Source organism: Melanotaenia boesemani, chromosome 9, assembly GCF_017639745.1.
Source record: "Melanotaenia boesemani isolate fMelBoe1 chromosome 9, fMelBoe1.pri, whole genome shotgun sequence".
Classification (NCBI taxonomy): domain Eukaryota; kingdom Metazoa; phylum Chordata; class Actinopteri; order Atheriniformes; family Melanotaeniidae; genus Melanotaenia; species Melanotaenia boesemani.
Window position 1 is genome coordinate 17918224 of NC_055690.1, and position 22845 is coordinate 17941068.

Consider the following 22845-nt stretch of genomic DNA (forward strand, 5'->3'; position numbering starts at 1 on the left):
ACAACAATAAGTATAAAAGAACATTTTGAACGAATTGAAAGTTAAAATTCATTACATAAATATTTTAATATCAGGACTAACATAATATTTTATATAGATAAAGATAATTGGAATAATATAATGCACAATTATTTACAAATGCACAAGCAAACAATATAGGGGCACTAAGGATAAAACAAAACAATTAAAAAATGTGAAAATATTTCAGATACAGAATGGATCAAGACTGCACTTTTCCCAAAATGTGTTTCTTTGTGTTCAGTTCAGGCCTCAGTGCAAGAATAAAGCATTTTGGTGCAAATATACAAAAAAGTATCCCATAACTTGAAGCCAGAATGGCAAAAATCTCCACAGCAACAGTGAATTTCCCAGGTGAGCTGACATAAGCTGGTATGAAGGTGATCCAGACTGTGCAGAATATCAACATGCTGAAGGTGATAAATTTAGCTTCGTTGAAATTATCAGGCAACTTTCTGCCCAAAAAAGCTAGTACAAAACAAAGCGCAGCTAAAAGTCCTATGTATCCCAACATAGCCCAGAACCCAACAGGTGACCCCAGAGCACATTCAAGAATAATCCTATCCTTATAGTTAGTCATATTTTTGAAGGGAATAGGAGGATTTATTGTCAGCCATAGAATACATATTATTATTTGTATAAGAGTGAAAACTAAAACACTGAGTCTCTGTTGTGCAGGCCCAAACCATTTCATCGCATTGCTGCCTGGAAGTGTTGCTTTAAATGCCATTAAAACCACTATTGTTTTTCCAAGAATACATGAGATGCAAAGGACAAATGTGATGCCAAATGCTGTGTGTCGCAGCATGCAGGACCACTCTGAGGGTTGGCCGATGAAGGTTAGTGAGCACAGAAAACACAGAGACAGGGAGAATAGCAGCAAGAAGCTCAGCTCGGAGTTGTTTGCTTTCACCAATGGAGTGTCCTTATTGATTAGGAATAGAGTGACTACTATTAGGGTAAGAAGCACCCCAAACACAGTGAAAAACACAAATATTTTGCCCATGACTTCAGTGAATGAGAGAAACTCTATATTTTTCAGCACACATGCATCTTTGTTCTGATTGGACAAAAACTCTTCAGGACACTTTTTGCAGTCATTAGAATCTGTAATAAAAATAATATTTCTATTATTGCAATATAATCAGTTACATCATAAAAATGTTAATGAATGACATTACCATGGCAAATTTTAAAAATGACATATAGTATTGCAAGTGAACACTATATGCCAGTGACGTGCGGTGAAGTTCATGGCTGGTGAGGGACTGATTCACCATTGCAAGAACTGAAAAGTGCATCTTATTTAAATATTCATTTAACAGCATGCAACTACTCATAATGCCTAATATCCCATCAGCATTCCTCTTTCAATTACACTCACACACCCACTGTTACCAACTCTTTAGTGAGAAAAATAGCTATTGGCTGCCCTAAAAGTCGCTAAATGATGTTAACATCATCTAATGTGCATATCAACCTGGTACATATAGTAGTAATGGAGGCTGCAGTGGAGAGGAATGTCGTGGGAAAGGCAAAAATTGATGGAAAGACAAGCTAAAAATGTCTTAAAAAAATAAAACCATTTCATTGGTTAATATTTTTTTGTAGTTTAATTTTATTATATGTAGGTTGTTTTCTGTCTGCAACATTTCACAACACTTTTAACTTTCTAAATGTTTTCCTTTACACTCCACACTGAAGCCTCTTCTGAGTGCTTTTGGACAGGGGGAGGGGCCTGTGCAGCACCTATTCCTCATGTAGAAGAATGAACTACGTTCATATATGTCAGTCTCCAAATGTCTCCAATAATACCTGAAAAAATTCACTAGATTTGTCGCTAGTCGCCTTTTTAAAAAACAAAAAAGTGCTAGAGGGGTCTGAAAACTAGCTAAATATAGCGTCAAGGTCGTTAAGTTGGCAACACTTCACACACCATGTTGGTGTCTGAGTGTGCAGTACTGTTTTCCTCACTTGATGACTTTTCTCTGCACTTTATTGTACAATAAACATGATTATTTCTGTCACAAAGACATTAAAGACATTAAGATACTGTAGGGAGTCATGGTGTATAAGAAATATTTCTGTAAAGGTCATATTGGCGATATGCTGAAGAACAGAAACATGTGTCATGCAACCCAGTTTGTATTGGATCGCGCAGTCAGAGTTGAGGCGCAGCTCGCCCGTGCCTCCACTGGGTTTCTGCTTTGTACTTGATCGGGAAATACTCAAATTTGGCTATTTTTACTTAATAAACTGTCAAAAACATGTTAGAGTCATACTGAAAATGCATTTTAACACAGATCAGTGGAAAATACTATTTATTTTATGTTTTTTTTTTTTTTTTTTTTTTTTATCATGACAGGTAAGGCAGTCCCTCACCTGCCTCTCCTGACCGCATGTCACTGCTATATGCAAATTTTCATCATTCAGGTCTGTGGTACCTGTAGTGTTGCTGATTTCTCCAAATGGACATGGTACACAGTCGTAACAGCAGACAGGTTTTCCCCTTTGAAGGACTTTATGAGTCCCTGGATGACAGCTTTCACTGCACACTGATATTGGCAACTTTGAATAAAATAAATTAAAGTTTTTAAAACAGTTATTTAAGACATTATAAAGACATTAGAAAGACTTATAAAATTAAGTTTTATAGTCAGATATTTACCTCCTTGCTTCCTCCAGGCCACATTATAGCCTCAGTGTTGAGAGCTAACATCTGCCCAGGAGGTAGGGAAGCATCATAGTAGCCAACTGGTTTAAAGAGAACTGATCCATCTGAGCCACGCTGCCAGTTCACAACCTCATACTTGGCCACTGCTGCTCCAGTGCTGTCAAACCACACCTGATCACCATTTTTCATACTTAGGTTCACCTGCTTTAGAGACTCCACTACCTGAAGTACAATACACATATAAATGTATGTCAGTAAATTAATGTCAGTGTAGTGTGATGTGTTGTAGATTAGTCTATTTTACCTGCCAGGGCTTAATCTCCACAGTGTTTTCACACCCCCGTCTGTCCGAGCACTTCAGGATGCTGTGTATGGAAGAGGCTACAGCATAGACTGCTTTGTATATGTTACTGGAATATCTCAGCTCTTCCACATCATCATCATTACCTCTTAGCTCAACTAGATCTTTGTTGTTCTTGCAAGTTTCTGTAATACCATCCATGTTTGTGTCATTGCACTGAAACTCTGTTTCCCAGAAATCTTTGACTAAAAAATCATCTAACCCACTGAAGTTGGCCTTTTCCACAGCAAAGCCAAGTGAGCCTCCCAGCACACTAAAGCTGGTAGGAGTCACAAGGCTTTCAGCAGTGATCCAGGCCTCCACACCAATGAACTGCCGACCAGTGATGTTGTACAGACTTAACTGCTCTAGGAGATTGTTCATTTCTACATGTGCCATAAAAGCAACAATCACTCGAGCAGTACTCTTTTGGATCACTTCGACCACTTTCAGGAGTTTTTCCGGCTCTTCTCTGTGAAATTTCACTGTATATTCCACACACACTCCCTCCTCTTTGGCTGCAGCAAGGAAGATGGCCATGCCGTTGTTGCCATATTCACTGTCGCTGTTGACGGCCCCAACCCAGGTCCAGCCAAAGTGTTTGACCAGCTGGGCAAGGGCTCTGCCTTGATAGAGGTCACTGGCAATGGTTCGAAAGAAAGAGGGATACTCTTTCCTGCTGCTCAAACACTCACAAGTAGCTGAATGACTTATCTATGAACACACAACAGAAAGATGCAAGTGGTAGAATAAAAGACTTTGGATATGACACAATGACATCCTCCTTACCACTGGTATTCTGAAAGGTCCAGTAGTGCGTGATAGTACAATTGTTGAAGCGGATTCAGACTCCCCAATAATAGCATGAACAGCTGATTGACCAGAGCATGTCTTTCCCAAAATCCACTCATCACCGTTCATCAGAGCCATGGTTGCACGCATTGAGGATAATGTTGAGCCACAGTTGTCATAAATTCGATATCCAATAGAAACATTAGGAAGAAGAAATGTACTTTTGTTTATTTCCTCAATAGCGAATATCATTGTCTGGGCAAATCGAAACTCCCTGAGGTTGACACTTGGGCAAGAATACAAACAAGACAAATTCATGTTGACTGAAAAATTATGTAGCAGTAATTTCACACAAAGTATCAGAATTACCTTGAACACTTGAGAGGTCGTGGCTTCTCTGTGAAGGAAAGTGGAGGTTGTGTGATTTTGCTGTGGATGGAAAAGGCTCCTCCAACCATCACATCTCCTTTTTTATATAGCAGAGGAAACTCTGGACTCTGCAGAATTTGACAAAGAGGAGCATCCTCCTCCGCTGTTCCACATGCCATTAGAAGAGCCATTAAAACTAGTTCAGTTACTGCCAGTGACATTTTCATTCTCAGACGCGGTGATGGGAAGACCGACTCAAGTTATAGAGACAATCCTGTTGTCATTCTTTCAACCAATCAGCGATAAGAGATTTTTTTTTTTTTTTTTTTTTTTTTTTGTTAACGTATCATAGTCCTTTTAGATATTTATTGTTGTTTGTGTGTTTGTGATGAATTATTTGTACTGCTCGCTGTACAAAAATTTCCCCTCATGGGATCATAAAGATTCCTCTTACCTTGAAACTTGAAGTGAGGTAGGAAAGTCTTGACTTCGCCTCACTGTGAAATTATTACACAAAATTATTGTGTTTTAGCCAGAGAAAATATGTTAAACTATTAAATACAGTCCAATGTAACAAAGCAAACTGTCTATCAGCATATTAAGCACACAGAGAAACGTGAAAAGATGTATTTTTCACAACCTAAAATAGACGGATATGCGAAGACGTCCTCAGACTTTTATATTTGATTGAGAAACAATGTTTATGTAAAAAGTCCCTTCACTGTTCATAACTGCTTATTCCAATGCAGGGTTGCAGAGGATGGCGTGTATGTCAGCAGCTACTAGGACACAGGCCAGGTCCATCCTGAAGCAGTCATCACTCCAGCATGGAAAGACAGGGGAATGTCACAACCCTCAATCAACTCAGGGAAAACCCACACATTACAAGAACATGTGGATACACACAACCCAGTTGAGGCTCGAAGCAGGGTCTCTCTAACTATCAGACCACAGTGCTAACCACTTTGCTCATATAGTGGTGATGGAAGACCCTTTCAGGGTGCCTTAGGGTGTCAGAATCACCTTTCCAAAATAGATTCAGCTTTTTAATCCATCATCTCCTGCCAAGGCATTAAAGGAAGAACTGTGCCATCATTTTAATGCAAGACAACACAGCATCCCATGCTGCAAAAATACTATTGAATCTTTGGCTGCTATTGTTGTAAATGAAGCAAAACTCCCGGTGTGGTCACCATCATCCCCTGACCTCAATCCTATTGAGAACCTCTGGAGCAGCCTAACAAAAAAAGAAGATCTGAGAGAATGGGTCGTTATGGCATCTTCAAATGAGATACAGGCTGAAACTAGCCAAGGATTCGTTGGTTTAAAAAATGACAGACTTGTTAAAGTGAAAACCATGAAGGACCCCTGTGCTAACATTAAAGTGATCTGTAAAAATGTTCTTTAAATTTTGATTAATTTCTAGAAAAATTATCAATGTATTGCAAAATAAGAAAATAAATAAAAAAATAAATACTACAGATGTACATTTTCAGTTCTTTACAGCTTATTTACTGTTTTTAAGCAGTTATGCAGGATACTTTGAAGTACTATATTTTGGTATTTGGTAAAAATGTATAAATAATAATAATAATAAAATCTGTTTTGTCATTAGTTGCTCAATTCAGTTCAGATTATTATACAACCTAATTTAATTTTTAATTTTTAAAAATCATGTTAAATGTTTGATTCTTTTGGAGAAATAACAAAAATAGCATATGCATAATAATTTTGAACACAATGTAATTACATCTAAGAAATAAATAAAAGCTCCTTAAATTTGCTGTTTTTGTAATGAGAAAATTCAAACTAAATCTGCATGTTCCACCCTGTCATAGTCCATGGTATCATCATTAGTCCTCTTTGACAACATCTGCTACCTGATCACACTTGTGTTGAATATGTGATAAAGATATTTATTTTTATTGATTGATGCATTTTACATGGAATAACAAACGCTAAGACAGGGATGAAACATTTTTAAACTACAAATGATAATATTATTTTAATTTAAATGTCATTAATCATCTTAAATATTGATACCTTCTAATAACAAAAGCTGTAAGTGTGTTAAAAAGACTGCTCTATCCATCTTTTGTTTAACCTTACATGTTACATCACTTGGCGTACTAAATTTGGATAAAGGAATTAAAGTTTCACTTCTGTCAACTGACCAGGAAAAGCAATTCACCATACCTGGCTGAGCAAAGCATTGAGCCATGTGATATTTAATTTGATGTTTTTGTTATTTCTCAGCCTAAGGGATGTTAAAGAGTCCGCTGATCTGCTTAGAGTCTGTTTTTAATTAAAAACAAATTGTTGTTTGAGTGTTTTCAGAGATGTCTCTTAGTTTATGAAACACTCTAAACTCTGTTGGTTATGTCCTTTGGGAGCTTATTGATTGGAAGACGAGTCCTGCGCAGGTGCCTTTGGCCTCATTCCAGTCACAAACTAACAAACTCCCCATGGAGCCCACAGTCCTCCAACCTGCTCCTACACCTCTGTTCTTAGTTACTGGAAACTTCCCTTCAGGGGTGTTGCATCATGATCCATGTTAGATGTCAGCTGGAGAACTTGTGTCCCATAGAGAGCAAAAGAGTTTCTCTTTGAACTTAACAAATCTGAACAAAGAAAGTTAGTGTTTATGTCTTTGTGCTTGTGTGGGAGCAGCATAAATGTTTGACACCAGACACTAATGTGTCATTTTAGATCAGTTTTAAAAGAGATTATTCAAACAGGGTATACCGTAAAGGAAAATTACATGTTTCAGAACACACAAAAATAAACTGCTTGGTGGTATCTCATCCATTCTTCCTACAGAGTGTTGTATCTTACGGAGCCCGTCTAGTGTCAGTGGTGAAAAAAATAAAGACTGGTAGGATTCCGTGCACGCGGATTATGAAACCGTGCTCACAGTTTAACAATCCGTTAGCACAGATTATGAAACCGTGCTCACAGTTTAACAATCCGTTAGCACAGATTATGAAACCGTGCTCACAGTTTAACAACCCGTTAGCACAGATTATGAAACCGTGCTCACAGTTTATATTTTGCCATTCTCTTCATTCATCCTTTTGTTTTCAGTTTTTTCTGTTTATGCCATCAGTTAATGTTTTGCATTTGTTTTTGTTGTAATTTTTGACATATGTATCGGATCTCAGGTAGAACAAGTAAAATTTGTCTGCTGTTTCTGGGGTTTGGTGCATTTAGTTTTCCTTTACCTTAAGAGTTCACAGTCAGATTTAGAATGGCAAGGATGTAACTGTAATTCCTACACTTCACCACGAGAGGGCATGTAACAGTGAGCGCTACTGTCTCGATGTGTGAAAGTGGTCATATCCTGAATATAAAGAGTTTAAGTTGTATCCACATCAATGTATTAACCTATACACCCATTGTATACTGATAGATACATAAGGGAAGTTTCTTGAGTTTAAAACTTTGAAAATAAATGAGTATTGTTTGGTTTCGTATGCAAGGTTTATTTGTTTTGGAGCATCAACAATGGCAAGTGCTCATCAGACCTCTGCAGCTCTTAAAATAACATGACTGCAAATGATTAGAAAAAAATCCCTTAGCCTGTGAACTGCCCCTCCAACATTAACTTTGGAAAGAAAAACAGCTCCAAAAGTAAATATTTTACAACATGCAAATGTCCAGACTTGTCAGTGTGCAATTACAACGCATATATCTTTGAAAACAACAGTATTTCTACTTAAATATGTGGCCTTAAGAAATTAACAATGTCATTTGTATTGATAACATTTTGACTCGATTTGCTAATTCAATAAAATGTTCACGTGGTTATGTAAATTAAAGTTGTTTATGATTTTTTTAAAAACGGTTTCATAATCTGTGCTAACGGATTGTTAAACTGTGAGCACGGTTTCATAATCTGTGCTAACGGATTGTTAAACTGTGAGCACGGTTTCATAATCTGTGCTAACGGGTTGTTAAACTGTGAGCACGGTTTCATAATCCGCGTGCACGGAATCCTACCGGTCTTTATTTTTTTCACCACTGACACTAGACGGGCTCCGTAGTATCTTTCTTCCTGTGCAGCAAATCTGAATATTTCTTTGATCCATCTGTTTTCTTACAATTTTCTACGATTAAATGAAGACAAAACTGTGATTATTCTGTTTGGTAGCAAAGAGAAGAGGGTCAGCATTGGCAAACATCTGGAGACTCAGGCTCTTAAAATCATCGACCAAGTTCGTAACCTTTCAGCAGCCACATCAAAGCTGTCACTTAGAAGCTTTTTACCAGCTCAGAAACATCAACAGAATTAAAAGTTTAGTCTCCCAGAAAGACCAGGAGAAACTCATCCATGCATTCATCTCCAGTAGACTGGATTACTGTAATGGTCTTTTAACAGGACTTCCTAAAAAGAGCATTAAACACCTGCAGCTCATCCAAAATGCTGCTGCTAGAGTTTTAACCAGGACTAAGAGATCTGAACACATCACATCAGTTTTGAAATCTTTACACTGGCTTCCAGTCAGTTTCTAATGAAAAGGATTTAGATAACGGCTCTGTGCAGACATGTTAATTTCTTCCATTCCAGACTGACGCCTTAGCTGACCTGGTTTTAAGTCTTATATTTTAATGTTCAAGAAAGAAATGACTTTTACTACACTGATGCTGCAAAAATGGAAGAAATAATGTGTCTGAATCATATAAGTTAACTAGTGTTAATTTCGTTAACGAAAACTAAACAAAATTATTTTTGTCAATGCACATTTTGCACCGGATGAAAATTAGACTAGACGAGACTAAAACCCCCATTAATGAACAATAGTTGGAACTAAGTCAGAATTATTTTCGGGGACTAATAAAGACGAGTCAAAAATGAAATTCACTAAATAAAAACTGGGCTAAAATCTATGGACATTTTAGTTCACGAACAAAGACGAGATGAAAATTATATTATAATATCATATGACTTCAAATAGATGTCAAATTCTGTCTCCTCCTCTTCGGTTCTTTGGCCACTCAGTATTTATTTGGTGACATAAAATGCTATTCTGTTTGTCTTCAGGTTACCATCACAAGAACATTTGATTTGAATTGGCATCAATATTAATATAAAAAATGCCTGCAATTATTTCTGCATAAAATAGGATAGTTATGTTTTAAGTATGAGTTTTAAATGTATTGTTAAATGCAGTTTAACAATGTTAAACTGCATTTAACAATGTTCTAAACAATGTTCAATATTATCTGCTGACAAAAACAGTGAAAGGGTAAAATGATTGTCCTGAATGACCAGGTTGACTAAATGTGATACAAACTAATAGGCATGATTGAAAATGGGCTAAAACTGAGACTAAATTTAAAAATGGCTGATAAAATTAACACTAAAGTTAACCCTTTACCCTCTTAAGGTTTTTAGGGCATACTATAAATTAGAAAAAATGTTGAATATGAACCAGAACTTTATAATTGCAGTATAATTACTCATATGATTCTATATTGTGGCATCACAGGTTGGCAGCTGTATTAGATTCTGGGTTAGGAAGATAATGGTTGGGTTTCCGTAACATAAAGGTACAAGAGCTGTTATTTCAATAACTGATATCATGGCATCAAGACATAATGTTTAACAAATCCTTGGTCTGATTTTCCAAAATGAAGATGCTGATAGTGATTTGGAGGACAAAGTGTCAGGGTAGGAAGACAACGTGTAAACTCTCAGCATCTCGATGTAGATGAATGATGGTGTGGAGCAGGCGGTCAACACGGAAAAGTGAAGGAGATATGTTTAAATTAAAATAAATATGCAGACATTTTAGTCTTAATACGTTATAGTCCCCTTTATAGTGTTTTTAACTGGTCTCTCCCCAGAAAGTATTAGTATTTCGCTCTGGTTGCAGTAGTAAAATATAACATTTAAGAGCAAATATGCAGAAAAGCAACCCAAAGCTTGAGGCCAGAATGGCAAAGATCCCCACAGCTACTGTAAACTTCCCAGGAGAGCTGACATATGCTCGGATAAACGTGACCCAGATTGCACTAAATATCAACATGCTGAAGGTGATTAATTTGGCCTCGTTAAAATTATTAGGCAGCTTTCGAGCCAGAAAAGCATACTCATACTCAAATTTGTGAGATTTAATTCAATTTAAGATGTAAGAACAGTGAAGTAAATGTTTTACTCACTGCTGGAGTTGCTGATTTCTCCAGCTGTACAGGCAATACTAGAGAAACAGCAGAGAGGTTTGCCTTTAATCATAGCCTGTCTGAAACCTGGCAGACAACTCTCACTGCAGACGGATAGTGGCCTCTGTAAAATTAGCACAGTTTAGGCATCAGTTTGCTGCTCCAATAATCCAGATATTTTATTTGGATATTTTATTTTCCAGATATTTGGCTGATTGAGCTCAGAAACCCAAGAGGATATGGTTGGAGGAGGAGAGGAAATAAAAGAGAGAACATGACAGAGTAAGACATTAGACTTCAGACTGACTTTTCCAGCTGGAGAGAGCTCAGAAAAGAAACAGGATGCAAGAAGGATGCCAAAAGAGTTATTGTAAGGGGGTGCCTAAGTGTGAAAATCTGCCAAAGTTCAGCAGTGGGACTTTAACGTGGTTTCATCCTGACTCTTATTTATAGCAGAGTAGTCCGAAAGACTCAGTTTGACTGGGCGGGTATTCTGAAAAATTTCGCAATTTCCTTTGGTTTGATTTCATCCAAATGACTCCTTCCCTCTCCCTCCAAGCAGTGGCGGTTCAATTTTACAGACACCCTGCAGTAATTTTTTTTTATTTTGTTCCCACTCCACAGGTCCACTCTGACTTGGGAAGGAATGGACGTTAAGATATATCAAAGATCTGGAAAGTTTCTGAAAATTAATCTTCTACCAGCTACAAATCTGTCATGATTTGCCTCACAACAAGCTGAATGTTTAATGGATTTCAGACGGAACTCTTCATCCGCAACGTGGTCTATTTTGAAACTGTTTTTCTTTAACTGATAAGTGTGACTGCAGCTGACCCTACTTCTGCAACTGCACCATTAGTCAGCAAAACTGTGTTTGGAAAGGAGGAGGAGCTGTAATATATAAGGGTCCAGGGATAGAAAGAGGGTGTCCTGTCTGTTGTGGGCAGCCAGACATCTCTTATGTCTGTTTGCCAGGGATAGATTTGGACCCGGGGCTCTGTAATTTGCACATTCTCATACTTTGTAAATGAATAAATTGTTAACTTGAGAGAAGTAGTCTGTCATATTTTGATCCATCAAAGAACACGCTGGAGGAAAACCTCAGGTAAAAGAAATTAGTGGGAACAGTATCTAGTAACTAAAATTGTGGGAATCTATAAGTACCTGTTTAGTTTTATTCAGAAAAGAAGTACCTGTTCGATTACTTGTTCATTTAAAGGTTTTCTTCAACATGGTAAAACAGTTTTAAAGCATAAAAGTTGTCATAATGAATTTTCTTCATCTAAAAAGACAAGAATAAATTACTATTTTTTCTACACCTCTAGTCATGTGGAATTTGTGTAATTGCTGATTTTGTGCAAAAATAAAATTGTTATTTAACAAGAATGAAATCAATGGTCTTTTCTATCTTTTCTATCAATATTGAATACATTAGAAAGAGATTTTGAATATTTGCTATGTTTATTTAATCATTTGTCAAACTTATTGGATAAACAGTACCAGTCAAAAGTTTGGACACGTTTTCTCATTAAATCTAAGGGTAAAGTGTGTCCAAACTTTTCACTGTTACTGTATTTGTTCTTTAAATGTCAGCCACTATTACCCATGCAATAACAGAAAAAGTCTTATTTAATAGTTAGGAATATGATGCGTGCCTTTATGAAAATAAAGCTAATTTTGGCCAAATTTTATTTCTTTTTTTTTTTTTTTTTTTTTTTTTTAATTTACATTTTCCCCTTCAATTTTATAGTCATAATATGTGTTTTAGTTGTATGTCGCATTTGTGGCAAAACAAGCAAATCCTGTGTTTTCTAGGATACTTAACATAGTTTTGTTTCACTAATAATTCATATGAGTTTGATATTACATTTTTCTTCTAAGGGTATTGTATGTGGAATTATTGTCATATATTGTTGTTATTGTTATTATTGTTAAAGAACGCAAATCAACAAGTTTCATTTTATACATGTTTTCTATGAATCTTATATGGTTTCTTTCTCGTATGCGTTACATAAAATTTTCACACAAGACAGATACAAACTTAAGAAAATTTATATATATCTTTTCCATATGGGGATTCAGGGGGAACTGCAATGATTTACTTTTTTTTTTGTTTTGTTTTTTTTTTTTTTTGTTTTGTTTTTCGAGTGAGTCCATCAATCTGAGTCACAACAGGAAATTAACAGCAAGTATATGACGACATTTAAAAAAAAAAAAAAAAAAAACTTAAAGAAGGACTACAAAACTTTTCCAGATTTTCTTAATAATGCGCCCCTTATCAACGACTACGGAGGGCAACGGAGGGAGTTACGTAGTGCATCTTTAAGCTAGTAAGTGCATCAGATCTTTTGAAAGTTTCTTTTAGGCGTTTAGTGTGTTAATCCTTTAGGACAAACACCAGGCTAGAGAACTTAAACCTGTTACCATTTTCCCCGGCTAGATGGCAGACATGTCGATCTGTCATAAGCAATCAGCTGCCTCTGCCATTGACAGTCAGCTGCTTTTAACCATCAATAATTCTAACATCTGAAAACTTCCTTGACAAGTTGTACCAGCCGAATAAGTTGGCTGATACAACTTGGATGTGATCAACTAGATCTGGTGGCATCATTATTTTTAGACCTTTTTCATAAATTGTAAAAAGTTTGGAAATACAAATAGTATTATCCTGTAGCAGTAGGATGACACTTTTACCCTGATAATTAGCCGTGCTATTTAAATTATGTACCAAAAGCATAACATGCACATAAATGGCAGGCAGAAGGTTCCTAAAGTGTTGTACTAATGATGTGTATTACTATTAATTTACATTTCTGGGACACCAGGTGCTGAGAGCAAAAAAAGACAGTCCAGAACATAGCAGTACTGTGTACAATACAGGCAGGTACAGCACACATAACCAAGCTGGAATAATGTACAGTAACAACTGGACCAAAAACAGTTTGGAAGTCCAAAGTAAAGTGAGTGATACCCCAAAACTGGTGAAAAATGAGAGGGCAGAGGTTCTGTGGGATATGCTGGTGGTTGACAAATTACTGATTGAGGCAGTAGTGAAAGTGTTAGTTCTACCAAGTAACAGCAACACCAAGTAGGATCATAAAAAGCTTAAATGCCAGTGACAAAAAGAGGAAATAGAAAAGACGTGGAGAGGGAAGAAATCAGTGGTGCCAGTTGTAGTTGTAGGACTCAAATCTTTCTTTAGGGTTGCAATGGCTCAGCAAAGTAGAGCCGTTGTCTTGTAAGCCAAGGGTTGCCGGTTCGATCCTCAGCTAAATCAAGTTCATGTTGAGGCGTCCGTGGGCAAGACACCAAACCCCTAATTACTCCTGATATGTGTGTGAATGGGTGAATGTGATGTAAAGCGCTTTGGGTATCATCCCAGGTACAGTAAAGAGCTATATACATTTACCATTTAATCAACCATGTGCACACTACAAGATTTAAGAGACCTTTAAGAGAAGGTAAAGACCTGCAAGTCTACCTGCACAAGTCCACCGAGCAAGGGCACAAGCTTAAACCTCCTCACACCTATATTAACCCCAATGTGCTTCAAACCCATCGCTGTCAGATATGGGTACGGACCAAGGCGTGTCACCCATAGACACCGCAATCCGCAAAACCTGTCCTTTCCAATGGCATGCACGTCAGTCACACCCTCTGTTACCTTTGGTCTCTGGAACTGTCAGTCTGCAGTGAACAAAACAGAATTCATCAGTTCATTGATAAATCTCTCTGACATTTAGGTCCTAGCCATGACTGAAACCTGGATCCGTCCAGAAAACACAGCTACACCAGCTGCCCTTTCTGTCAATGCAGAGTTTACCCAAACACCTCGCTCTGCTGGACGAGGAGGTGGAACGGGCATTCTTATTTCTAAAAAGTGGAACTTTACTTCTGTCCGTCCTATGGCTAACTGCTCATCACTTGAGTATCACGCAGTAAAAGTCTCTACACCCATCACTGCATACATTCTGATCATTTACCGCCTCCGGGTGGCAGTATAGATGAGTTTGTCTCTGAAATGGACATGATTCTCTCTGACATTCCTGATGATGGCACATCACTAATTGTCATGGGAGACATGAACATTCACATTGGCAAACCACAGGCAACTGACTTTCTGGCTCTTATCTACTCTTTCAATCTCAAACTGGTACAGACTCCTCCAACACACAAAGCTGGCAATACTCTTGACTTGGTGCTGACCAGAAACTGCTCCACAGTCAACCTGTCCGTCACCCTGCTGCATCTCTCAGACCACTTCCTGGTTAAATTCTCTGTCTTCCTTCCTCATGTCAATCAAACGGCTCCAAAAATGGTGTTCTACCACAGAAACTTGAGATCCCTCAGACCTACACAGCTGTCTGATGAGGTTTACTCTACCTTCCCTTCCCACTCAGACTTCTCCTTACTGTCTGTTAATGAGGCTACAGAAACACTCTGCTCCTCTCTCGCCTCCTCTCTGGACAAACTCTGTCCTCTGGTGTCAAAACCAGCCAGACAAAACCCTACCAGTCCATGGCTCACAGAGGTTTTGAGGGAGCACAGAGCCGGACTCAGGGCTGCAGAAAGAAAGTGGCGCAAATCAAAAGAGCACACTGACTTGTCTGAGTACCAGCAAAAACTTGAAGCTTCACATTCGGCCTAAAGGCAGCCAAGATAGCCTTTTATCAGAACAAGATCCGCAATGCTCCCAACACACGACAACTGTTCATGGCGTTTAACTCTCTTCTATCTCCACCACTTGCTCAGCCTCCCACTGTGCTGACTGCAGAAATGTTTGCTTCCTACTTCACTGAAAAGGTTGCTACCATCAGTAACCAATTCACTGAGCCTGACCAACTCAGCCATGCCAAACCAGCTACTGGTGCCTCACTCTGCTCTTTCCGCTTTCTAAATGAGGACGAAGTCTCTAAACTTCTAGTCAGCTCAAAACGCACAACCTGTCCTCTTGATCCTGTTCCCTCTGACATCCTGCAGAACATTTTACCTACAGTCAAAACTGCAGTAACTCATATTATCAACTCCTCTCTTAAATCCGGTGTCTTTCCTTCTGCCTTCAAGCAAGCTCGGGTTACCCCGCTGCTGAAGAAACCCACACTCAACCCAGCCCAGGTTGAAAACTACCGGCCGGTCTCATTGCTTCCATTCATGTCTAAATTACTAGAGCGTGCCGTCTTCAGTCAGGTCTCACAGTTCCTCCAAGACAACAACCTGTTTGATCCATATCAATCTGGCTATAGGCAAGGTCACTCTACTGAAACTGCTCTCCTGTCAGTTACTGATTCCCTACGGCTTGCCAGATCCACTGGTCAATCCTCAGTCCTTATACTGCTGGACCTGTCGGCTGCCTTTGACACGGTCAACCATCATATACTGTTCTCCACTCTCTTGGAGCTTGGCATCTCAGGATCTGTCCTCTCGTGGTTTACGTCCTACCTCACAGAGAGATCATTCAAAGTATCTTGGCAAGGGGGAATGTCCATATCACATAGGCTGACAACAGGGGTGCCTCAGGGCTCGGTGCTTGGCCCTCTTCTCTTTTCACTATACACCTCCTCACTCGGTGCAGTCATTAGCTCTCATGGTTTCTCCTACCATTGCTATGCAGATGACACTCAGCTTTTCCTTTCTTTCCCACCTGACGACACAACCGTCTCAATGCGAATATCAGCATGCCTTGCTGATATCTCCACATGGATGAATGATCTCCACCTTCAGCTAAATCTGTCCAAGACTGAGCTTATTGTCTTTCCAGCCAATCCTTCTTTACTGCCACAGATAAGTGTGCAGCTTGACTCAATCACACTAGTGCCTACGTCTTCTACCAGGAATCTTGGTGTCATGGTAGAAAACCAGCTGACCTTTAAGGACCATGTTGCCTCGGTTTCCCGGTCTTGCCGATTTGCTCTCTACAACATCAGGAGGATCAGACCCTACCTGACTGAACACACTACCCAGCTCCTGGTCCAGGCTCTGGTCATTTCACGCATTGACTACTGCAACTCCTTACTGGCTGGCCTGCCTGCATGCTCAGTTAAACCTTTGCAGATGATCCCGAACGCAGCAGCACGGCTGGTCTTCAACCAGCCCAAAACAGCTCATTTCCCTCTGCTGCTAATCACTCTTCACTGGCTTCCAGTTGCAGCATGCATCAAATTCAAAGCTCTGCTTCTGGCTTACAAAACAATAACCCAAACGGCTCCTGTCTACCTTCACTCCTTAATCCAGAGTTACACTCCCTCTCGACAAATATGCTCTGCCAGCGAAAGACGCCTTGTGCTCCCACCACAACGTGGCGCAAAATCAGTAGCTAGACTCTTCTTCTCTGTTGTTCCCCGGTGGTGGAATGATCTACCAAGCGCTGTCCGATCCGCAGAGTCCTTATCCACTTTTAAGAGCAAGCTAAAGACTCAGTTGTTTAAAGAGCATTTCCACATTTAACTTAACTAAATGAGTTAGAAAGATTTGTCCAGCTCTTTGGCTCAACCAAGTACTGAAGAAGCTGTGTGCACTTATGCCCAAGATGATATTGTGTGATGAAATCATACACTTATGACCAAGTTGATTTTGTGTGATGAAATCGTGATCTTGTATTTAAATAAAATGACTTAAAAAAAAAAAAAAAAAAAAAGAAAAAGAATTATATGCACTGCCTCTAGCACTACATGACAGCACCTGGGTCCAACTGGACTCAAAGCAGTCTGACTATCACTTAATTATGACATCTCATCTTGTTTGAAATCATGCTTGTGTTGTTCTTACTCTCAAATGTAAGTCGCTTTGGATAAAAGTGTCTGCTAAATGACTGTAGAATAGAATAGAATAGAAGGGACACACAACCATGCAGTTTACTTTTCATTAAATTATTTTTTATTCATAATAACCAAATAAAATAATTATACTCTTTTTTTATTTATTTACCAACAACAATAAGTATAAAACAACATTTTGAACGAATTAAAAGTTAAAATTCATTACATAAATATTTTAATATCAGGACTAAGATAATATTTTATATAGATAAAGATAATTGGAATGATATAATGCACAATTATTTACAAATGCACAAGCAAGCAATATAGGGGCACTAAAAGGATAAAACAAAACAATTAAAAAATGTGGGATATTTCAGGTACAGAATAGATCAAGACTGCACTTTTCCCAAAATGTGTTTCTTTGTGTTCAGTTCAGGCCTCAGTGCAAGAATAAAGCATTTTGGTGCAAATATACAAAAAAGTATCCCATAACTTGAAGCCAGAATGGCAAAAATCTCCACAGCAACAGTGAATTTCCCAGGTGAGCTGACATAAGCTGGTATGAAGGTGATCCAGACTGTGCAGAATATCAACATGCTGAAGGTGATAAATTTAGCTTCGTTGAAATTATCAGGCAACTTTCTGCCCAAAAAAGCTAGTACAAAACAAAGCGCAGCTAAAAGTCCTATGTATCCCAACATAGCCCAGAACCCAACAGGTGACCCCAGAGCACATTCAAGAATAATCCTATCCTTATAGTTAGTCATATTTTTGAAGGGAATAGGAGGATTTATTGTCAGCCATAGAATACATATTATTATTTGTATAAGAGTGAAAACTAAAACACTGAGTCTCTGTTGTGCAGGCCCAAACCATTTCATCGCATTGCTGCCTGGAAGTGTTGCTTTAAATGCCATTAAAACCACTATTGTTTTTCCAAGAATACATGAGATGCAAAGGACAAATGTGATGCCAAATGCTGTGTGTCGCAGCATGCAGGACCACTCTGAGGGTTGGCCGATGAAGGTTAGTGAGCACAGAAAACACAGAGACAGGGAGAATAGCAGCAAGAAGCTCAGCTCGGAGTTGTTTGCTTTCACCAATGGAGTGTCCTTATTGATTAGGAATAGAGTGACTACTATTAGGGTAAGAAGCACCCCAAACACAGTGAAAAACACAAATATTTTGCCCATGACTTCAGTGAATGAGAGAAACTCTATATTTTTCAGCACACATGCATCTTTGTTCTGATTGGACAAAAACTCTTCAGGACACTTTTTGCAGTCATTAGAATCTGTAATAAAAATAATATTTCTATTATTGCAATATAATCAGTTACATCATAAAAATGTTAATGAATGACATTACCATGGCAAATTTTAAAAATGACATATAGTATTGCAAGTGAACACTATATGCCAGTGACGTGCAGTGAAGTTCGAGGCTGGTGAGGGACTGATTCACCATTGCAAGAACTGAAAAGTGCATCTTATTTCAATATTCATTCAACAGCATGCAACTACTCGTAATGCCTAATATCCCATCAGCATTCCTCTTTCAATTACACTCACACACCCACTGTTACCAACTCTTTAGTGAGAAAATTAGCTACTGGTTGCCCTAAAAGTCGCTAAATGATGTGAACATCATCTAATGTGCATATCAACCTGGTACATATAGTAGTAATGGAGGCTGCTGTGGAGAGGAATGTCGTGGGAAAGGCAAAAATTGATGGAAAGACAAGCTAAAAATGTCTAAAAAAAATAAAACCATTTCATTGGTTAATATTTTATTTTTTTGTAGTTTAATTTTATTATATGTAGGTTGTTTTCTGTCTGCAACATTTCACAACACTTTTAACTTTCTAAATGTTTTCCTTCACACTCCACACTGAAGCCTCTTCTGAGTGCTTTTGGACAGGGGCCTGTGCAACACCTATTCCTCATGTAGAAGAATGAACTACGTTCATATATGTCAGTCTCCAAATGTCTCTAATAATACCTGAAAAAAGTCACTAGATTTGTCGCTAGTCGCCTTTTTAAAAAACAAAAAAGTGCTAGAGGGGTCTGAAAACTAGCTAAATATAGCGACAAGGTCGTTAAGTTGGCAACACTTCACACACCATGTTGGTGTCTGAGTGTGCAGTACTGTTTTCCTCACTTGATGACTTTTCTCTGCACTTTATTGTACAATAAACATGATTATTTCTGTCACAAAGACATTAAAGACATTAAGATACTGTAGGGAGTCATGGTGTATAAGAAATATTTTTGTAAAGGTCATATTGGCGATATGCTGAAGAACAGAAACATGTGTCATGCAACCCAGTTTGTATTGGATCACGCAGTCAGAGTTGAGGCGCAGCTCGCCCGTGCCTCCACTGGGTTTCTGCTTTGTACTTGATCGGGAAATACTCAAATTTGGCTATTTTTACTTAATAAACTGTCAAAAACATGTTAGAGTCATACTGAAAATGCATTTTAACACAGATCAGTGGAAAATACTATTTATTTTATGTTTTTTTTTTTTATTATTTTTTTTTTATCATGACAGGTAAGGCAGTTCCTCACCTGCCTCTCCTGACCGCATGTCACTGCTATATGCAAATTTTCATCATTCAGGTCTGTGGTACCTGTAGTGTTGCTGATTTCTCCAAATGGACATGGTACACAGTCGTAACAGCAGACAGGTTTTCCCCTTTGAAGGACTTTATGAGTCCCTGGATGACAGCTTTCACTGCACACTGATATTGGCAACTTTGAATAAAATAAATTAAAGTTTTTAAAACAGTTATTTAAGACATTATAAAGACATTAGAAAGACTTATAAAATTAAGTTTTATAGTCAGATATTTACCTCCTTGCTTCCTCCAGGCCACATTATAGCCTCAGTGTTGAGAGCAAACATCTGTCCAGGAGGTAGGGAAGCATCATAGTAGCCAACTGGTTTAAAGAGAACCGATCCATCTGAGCCACGCTGCCAGTTCACAACCTCATACTTGGCCACTACTGCTCCAGTGCTGTCAAACCACACCTGATCACCATTTTTTATACTTAAGTTCACCTGCTTTAGAGACTCCACTACCTGAAGTACAATACACATATAAATGTATGTCAGTAAATTAATGTCAGTGTAGTGTGATGTGTTGTAGATTAGTCTATTTTACCTGCCAGGGCTTAATCTCCACAGTGTTTTCACACCCCCGTCTGTCCGAGCACTTCAGGATGCTGTGTATGGAAGAGGCTACAGCATAGACTGCTTTGTATATGTTACTGGAATATCTCAGCTCTTCCACATCATCATCATTACCTCTTAGCTCAACTAGATCTTTGTTGTTCTTGCAAGTTTCTGTAATACCATCCATGTTTGTGTCATTGCACTGAAACTCTGTTTCCCAGAAATCTTTGACTAAAAAATCATCTAACCCACTGATGTTGGCCTTTTGCACAGCAAAGCCGAGTGAGCCTCCCAGCACACTAAAGCTGGTAGGAGTCACAAGGCTTTCAGCAGTGATCCAGCCCTCCACACCAATGAACTGCCGACCAGTGATGTTGTACAGACTTAACTGCTCTAGGAGAATGTTCATTTCCACATGTGCCATAAAAGCAACAATCACTCGAGCAGTACTCTTTTGGATCACTTCGACCACTTTCAGGAGTTTTTCCGGCTCTTCTCTGTAAAATTTCTCTGTATATTCCACACACACTCCCTCCTCTTTGGCTGCAGCAAGGAAGATGGCCATGCCGTTGTTGCCATATTCACTGTCGCTGTTGACGGCCCCAACCCAGGTCCAGCCAAAGTGTTTGACCAGCTGGGCAAGGGCTCTGCTTAGATAGAGGTCACTGGCAATGGTTCGAAAGAAAGAGGGATACTCTTTCCTGCTGCTCAAACACTCACAAGTAGCTGAATGACTTATCTATGAACACACAACAGAAAGATGCAAGTGGTAGAATAAAAGACTTTGGATATGACACAATGACATCCTCCTTACCACTGGTATTCTGAAAGGTCCAGTAGTGCGTGATAGTACAATTGTTGAAGCGGATTCAGACTCCCCAATAATAGCATGAACAGCTGATTGACCAGAGCATGTCTTTCCCAAAATCCACTCATCACCGTTCATCAGAGCCATGGTTACACGCATTGAGGATAATGTTGAGCCACAGTTGTCATAAATTCGATATCCAATAGAAACATTAGGAAGAAGAAATGTACTTTTGTTTATTTCCTCAATAGCGAATATCATTGTCTGGGCAAATCGAAACTCCCTGAGGTTGACACTTGGGCAAGAACACAAACGAGACAAATGCATGTTGACTGAAAAATTATGTAGCAGTAATTTCACACAAAGTATCAGAATTACCTTAAACACTTGAGAGGTCGTGGCTTCTCTGTGAAGGAAAGTGGAGGTTGTGTGATTTTGCTGTGGATGGAAAAGGCTCCTCCAACCATTACATCACCTTTTTTATATAGCAGAGGAAACTCTGGACTCTGCAGAATTTGACAAAGAGGAGCATCCTCCTCTGCTGTTCCACATGCCATTAGAAGAGCCATTAAAACCAGTTCAGTTACTGTGAGTGACATTTTCATTCTGAAAGACTGTGATGGGAAGACCAACTCAATTTATAGAGACAATCCTGCTGTCATTCTTTCAACCAATCAGAGAAAAGAGATTTTTTTTTTAAGTTATCCTAGTCCTTTTAGATATTTATTGTTGTTTGTGTGTTTGTGACGAATTGTTTTTACTGCTGGCTGTTCAAAGAATTTCCCCTCTTGGGATAATAAAGATTCCTTGAACCTTGAAGTGAGGTAGGACAGCCTTGACTTGGCCTTACTGTGTGGCCAATAAGAGTAGGCTAGACAGCGCAGTCTGCAAACACTTTGAACATAGAAGAATAGATCATTTTAGCTTAATAAAACGCAGCCGTGTGGTGCCAGAGTGAATTAGTCCGAACGTAGGTTCTGGATTTATCTGGATCAACCTTGAGGTCCATGAAATGATGATATTCACAATGCTGTTTCCTATTTTGTAAACTTGGATAAACACAGAGTTGTCTCTCATTTATACAGTAAACTGCAAGATTTCTATCAATTCTTGCAAAATCTTCTGACTCTCTGTCATACTTTGTTTCATCACAGACTGGTTTGAAAATGTCAAAATCCCCACCAATATCTTAACCAATCAAATTTCTTGGAGAAAAGCGATCTTAGAGCAAGATACACAGCACTGCTGCTGTCGCTGTCCTTGGTCGTCTCCCGTGTGTTCGGTTTCACAAAGGTTGCGATGAGTTTTGCCTGTCGCTGTCGTTGGTCGCCTCCCGTGTGTCGAGCCCATAATCAACATTGTAATTTGGTCGAAGACAGAAAGGCGAAAAGATGTATTTTTCACAACCTAGAATAGACATCTATGCAAAGACGTCCTCAGACTTTTATATTTGATTGATAAGTGAAACATGGAAGGATGTTTTTTTCATGATGTAGAAACAATGTTTATATAAAAAGTTCCTTCACTGTTCATACAGAGGATGGCGTGTATGTCAGCAGTTACTAGACACAGGCCAGGTCCATCCTGACGCAGTCATCATTCCAGCATGGAAAGACAGGGGAATGTCACAACCCTCAATCAACCCAGGGAAAACCCAGACATCACTAGAACATGTGGATACACACAACCAAGTTGAGGCTCGAAGCAGGGTCTCTCTAACTAGCAGACCACAGTGTTAACCACTTTG

The 22845-nt window shown here is 38.7% G+C and overlaps 2 pseudogenes; both read right to left on the reverse strand.

Moving 5' to 3' along the window:
• Positions 1-220: 220 nt before the first annotated feature.
• On the reverse strand, positions 221-4372 carry LOC121645518 (annotated as a pseudogene).
• A 13130-nt stretch (positions 4373-17502) lies between these two features.
• Positions 17503-21655, reverse strand: LOC121645519 (annotated as a pseudogene).
• Between the last annotated feature and the right edge of the window lie 1190 nt (positions 21656-22845).